Here is a 6,000-nt window from a genome sequence, read left to right on the forward strand (position 1 = left end):
AAAATTATTCTTCTGAAGTGAGGCTTTCTCCTGCCTGGCAAAGAGAGCTGAGGGGAACCTAATTCCTCCTGGCTGTAACAAGAGACAGAGAAAAGCACCCTGAAGCTGAAGAAAAACACTGACAAAAAGAAAGATTGCTGGAAAATTTGCCATTAATATATTTAAACTGGCAATTAAAAACAACTTCCACTAAGTCAAGTCACAGCTGGAGATTAAAGTAGAAAAAAGAAACCAAAACTCTTGAAGGCAGAGCTTCACACTCTCTGAGAGGAGGGTATGAGGTGCTGGTTTTCATTACAGACAAGTTTGTCACACGAGACCAATTCCAACCTCATTCTGCTGTGTTCTCCAACACTGCCAATGCTGCCATCAAAACAGCTGAAAATTGAGGGCACTCAGCACTGGCCAGTCCCAGATTCGAGGGCAGCAGAGAACTCCAAGGCTCAAATTTGCTTTTCTCAATTGCTGAAATATTGGCTCATCAGAATCTGAGAAGAGCCAGCTGGGCAGGGCATCTCCTGGCCCTGTGCATTTCCTTCAGAGATAATATCTCAGAAAACATATTTCCATTTTACAGTGGAGTCCCAGGAAAGTCCTGGATTGCTGTTTTACTTTTCTCACCTGCCCATGCAAACAAATTTTAGCTGCTGATTGCTCGGTCTGCAGTGGCTCCCTTTGGAAGGATTACAATGACAGCAGAAGAGGCTGATGAAAACTGTGACAATTCCCTCTTCCCCCAGCTGATTTGGAGCAGCAAACGTTAATGCTAAAATGTACAAATGGCTCTGCATGCAATTTTAATATGATTATCATATGAGAAAAAGAAAGACCATCTGTGGAAGTAGGAGATCTTAATGGGAGATTTAATTGACTTCATTTATCTAAAGGGAGATACACGTGTTCCAGGACCTCCAAAGCAGTCAGGTTGACACCTTTGCTGTGCCAGAATTAATGGTTTGCTTGATGGAGGGTGCAGTACACCTGAGGGATTGTAGCTGCCATATCCCCCTCTGAACAGGGAAAAGCAAAGCTATAAATCACCTTTATCACCAAGATGATGATTAAGGACAGAAAGTAGCATTTTAGCACAAGAAATGGATGAATGACTGTTGCAAGACCCAAAGGCCTCAGACCATAAAACAAATAACTGTGATTAAGCAGATCAAAAGTCCTTAAATTATCCAGGGCCATAAGGACCAAATTAAACCCCAAGCCATTTAGGAAATGGGCTTCATAACATTTCTTGTTATGAGCATCTTGGCAGGAGTTCAGGAACCTCATTAGGAAATGGGAGAGACAAATCCACTTTATTGAGACAAAACGATCACGTTACTTTGCATTTCTGTGTCAGGGAGAAAGTCAGCAGCAGGGAGAACCGTGGTTCTAACAGAGCACAACCCATCCAGGCACAGGAAGGGCTCCAGTGCTTGTACATCCCATCTTCCACATCCACCTTAACATCACTAAACTTCTTTTGACTTCCTTTTCCTTTTGACTTCCTTTCCATTGTCACTGCCAGCAGAAATTGGCAAGGGTTTTCTAATTAAACAGTGTTGCAAAATGCCATTTTGTCCATACTCAAGCTGTCTCTGTGTAAGGGGGATAGAGGTGATCCCTAAGGCCTTCTCTTTTTTTTCTGAAATTTTTAAATTAGTATTCAAATCTTCCAGAAAGGTCAAGAACAGCTTGTTCATTGTCCCTGTTCATACAAAAGGAGATGCAAGAAAGAGCATCCTGCCTAGGGATGTCTCCCCCTGGGATATTTACTGTGATGCATCAATGAAAGAGAAAGCAGGTGATGGCAGTCCTTCCCAGCACCCCTAAAAAAATCCTCTGTGCTCTTGCCTATACTCCATTTAGTGTTAGTTATGCAAGGACTTCCTTAAAAAAAAAAAAAAAAAAAAAGCAAGCAAAAGTTAAACTCTCACATATATCTGTAAATATTAATGTGTATAGTATTAATATATGTGTATTATCTCAAGGAGCACAGCTGCTCTCTAGCAGCTTCCCTCAGCACCAGTCACCAAATTTTCCTTCTCTTAAGTCACAAGAGAGGCAGAGAAATTTTGCAGTCCCTGACCTGTTTGGAGCTCTCCTTCCCAGAGGCACTGAGATGACAAGGTGAGATGTTCTTCACTGAGACTGCTACAACTCATCCTGAGTCTTGAGAGGTGCAGAGGTGAAACAGCAGCACAAGGAGGCTCATGCACCACTTTAATTCCTCAAATGCTCTTGGAAAAGCAGGAGCAGCTTGGGAAGGCACAGGTTTGCTCTTCAGAGGCAAAGAAGTCATCTCAGTGGATGGAAGGAGGGAAGAGGGGGGTACATTGATAATCCTCACAGTATTTAACCCAGATTACACCCAGGCTGATGCTTGCAGGACCCCCATAGGGCAGGACTTTTCAAAGCTACATCTACACTGGATGTTTTTTATGTCCAGAGAAGGGAATAGAGCTTGTGAAGGGTCTGAAGCACAAGTCTGATGAGGAGCAGCTGAAGAAACTGGAGGAAAATAGACTCAAAGTGAACCATATCGTCTCTGCAGCTCCCTGACAGGAGGCTGTGGGCTGTAGGCAGTTTGTTTTCCCAGGTAACAAGTAGCAGGATGAGAGGAAATGGCCCCAAGTTGCTCCAGAGGAGGTTTAGATTGGATATAAGAAAAATTTCTTCTACTGAAAGGGCTGTCAGGCACAAGAACAGCTGCCCAGGGCAGTGCTTGGAATCACCATCCCTGGAAGTGTTCAAAAGATGTTAAACTGTGGAATTTGGGGTCATGGTCTAGTGGTGAACGCTGTGGTGCTGGGCTAATGTTTATTGTATTTGCTGGGACCCCCATGGCAGGAAGGAATGATGAATCTGACTCCATGTTCTCAGAAGGTTAATTTATTACTTTATGATACTGTATTATATTAAAGAATACTATACTACACTAAAGAATACAGAAAGGACACTTGCAGAATGCTAAAAAGATAATAATGAAAACTCGTGACTCTCTCCAGAGTCTGACACAGCCTGGCCCTGATTGGCCAAAGAGTGAAAACAACTCACAGCAGAATCCAGTGAAACAATCACCTGTGGGTAAACAATCTCCAAACACATTCCACATGAGCACAACACAGGAGAAGCAAATGAGATAAGAATTGTTTTCCTTTTCTCTGAGGCTTCTCAGCTTCCCAGGAGAAAAATCCTGGCCAAAGGGATTTTTCAGAAAATATGAATGTGACAAATGTTAGAGGCCTTTTCCAGCTTTTATTATTCTGTGATTTTTTGTGTGCTTTACAGCCCTGGTGACCCAGGCTGAGTGACCCTGGTGACCTCTGCGTGGGCTACAAATTAAATTGTGTGAGAGGAGCACAGGGCAGTTCCAGCCTCTCCCAGGGGAAGGGGACACAGCTGAGATGCAATCCTGGAAAAACTTTGCCTGGACACCTGGAAATCAAACTTCAAATCCAGCATCAGCCTCAATGCAGAGCAGAAGTTTGAAGCATTTCACCACAGACAAACCTCCTGCACCCAAATAAATATCACTTTTAAATAAATATCGATAAATATCACTTTTAAATCATCTTTAAACAATGCAGCAGCCAAGGCTGGCACACTGCAGCCCTTCCACGCAGGATTGCAGCAGAGAGGAGCTGTCCTGCTCCCACTTTAAATGCTTCCTAGCAATCTGCTTTTCTCAAAAACACTCCCAAAAATCTTCTGGTATCCAGATGGAAGTTTTTCTGTGTAATACACTACCCTCTGCTGCTCACACGGCCTAATTACAATGCAATATGAAATTTCTGAGCTCTGCAGGGGAGAGCTGGTGTTTGGTGTTAATCCTGACATTAATCCTGAAGTCACAATGGGTGGGAGTTATTAATTGCTGCAATCAAAAGGAAGTGGTGGCTTGTCTGCTTGTGATAAGTGGATTTATTTAGAAGGCATATCTGGATTCTACCTGAACTTTCAAGGTTTTTCCTTAAATCTACACTGAAGCAGAATTTGTTCTGTGCAGAAATTAAGGCCAAAGACTTTCTGCAGCAGATTTTACTGGGAGGTTCATGGAGCCACAAACATCAATACGTGCAAAATGTGTTTCCAGAGTGGATGATCTGTCAGTCCAGTCCTTCTGATTCAGCACAGGACAAGAAGCTCGTCACATCAACTACCAAAAACCAGCTTTATTTCAGAAAATGATGGTAATTTAAGGACAACTGGCAATTGGCAATTTTGGATCACACCCTCCTATAACTATTTTATTTAATTTGTCCACAGAGAGGCACAGAGGCTCATTTATCCCAGGTCCCTTCCTTCTTTCTCTCAGTGCCTGGCACAGGTTGGAAGCTCTGCTGCCTGCACCCTCACATGAGATTGAGCCAAAGAAAAAGGAAATGTGGGATCATTGCTCCTTCTCAGGGAAGAGGAAAGCTCACTCTCACATCTCCTCTGTGCTGGGAGCTGCAGAGCATTCCACGTCAGCCTCCCCTCACCTGAAAACGACCCAGGAGCAGCTCCATGTAAATTGATATTTCTGTGGTTAATTTCTGGATATTTCTGAAGTTAGTGCTGGAATTGCTTCTCCGTTTTTGCTGCCTGAACCAAATGGCACCAAACTGTCCTGCCTCCCGAGAGCCACCCACAGGGATGGGAGGAGTGAAAAGTAAACCCCAGGGCTGAGCCTAGTCTACCTGCAAGGCTTGGCCTGTCAATACAGAGCATGAAATCAAGGTATCAAGATCTTTTGACTGCTAAGTGCCTCCGCAGTCATTGCTCCCAACTACTCTGGGATGGATCATACACAGAGACCAAGGCAACTTGCTGGTTCAGTATCTTGAGCAGCTCTTTAGAACATGTTTCTGCTTTTCAGACCCATAAAACCTCAATGACTGTCCTTCTTATTGCTTTACCTCCTACCACAGACCCAGAATCTATTCCCAATGAAGCATTTTACTGGCATCTCTTTACTGGAAGGAGAAGGATAACTGTGGATGGACTGAACAGCCATGCCAGAAGGGATACATGCACCTCTCCTCCCCTAGCGATGCTCAGAGAAGCACAGATTCTGCAGAAGGAGTTGAAGGAGGGGGGCTTCCAGCACAACTCACTGTTACAGCCACCCTTAGACCCATTTCTGAAGATCTTCAGTGACATGAGATTAACTCAAAGCTCTGGGCAGAGTCCCCTTGAAGCTTTAAACGCACAGGCAGTGGAAATTTATTCTGCTTGCAAAGCCAGGTGCATGCATAATTCTTTGTTGATTCAGGATCCTGTTCACAAGAATAAAAGCAGCTGAACCCATTACTCTTTGTGTGACCTTGCCCAGAAGAGCTTGTGAGGATTTTTCTTCTAAATGTCTTGAACTGGATATAATCAACTTTCATTCCATCCACCTCTTTCATCCTGATTCCTGCAGAACAGCCCAACACCTTGCATATAACAATGTGAATAGAAACAAACTATAAAGGCCCTGGTGAGCTGAGTGTCTGGGATTTATTACTTGTGGGAATTGATTTCTTCTTAGCTCAATATTGACCATTTTAGGGGGATTTTTTTTTTGTTGCAAGAGGTAGGAAAAATTGCAGGTAGGTGTGCCATTGGTTCTAGTGCCATTCTTCTACATAACTACCTCTTTGTCTCACAAGATACCATTGTCTCACAAGATGCATTTTTTTTGCATTGCCTAATGCATGCAAAAAAAGCAGGCAAAAATATTTCTTTTAATTGAATGAACAGGAAGATGATCTGACCCCTCAGCCCTCACATTAAATATTTGCCACAACAAGGATCAAAATCATTCAGCCTGCAACTGAAATGGCTCATGAAAAGTCTTAAAATGCAAACAAACATGATGCAAAGTCAGGTTCTCTTGTGGACTGGACCCTCAGGCAGTGTAATTGCACCTGGATTGCCCAGGAATACTCAAAGCTCTCACAATGTCTTTTTTCTCCTGTTCTGGGGACTAGGAAAGAGTTCTCATCTGTAACTGGACACTTCTTATGCCTCTTGGGTATCATT

The sequence above is a fragment of the Pyrgilauda ruficollis genome, unplaced genomic scaffold, assembly GCF_017590135.1.
Source record: "Pyrgilauda ruficollis isolate IOZ18807 unplaced genomic scaffold, ASM1759013v1 scaffold1, whole genome shotgun sequence".
NCBI classification, from domain to species: Eukaryota; Metazoa; Chordata; class Aves; order Passeriformes; family Passeridae; genus Pyrgilauda; species Pyrgilauda ruficollis.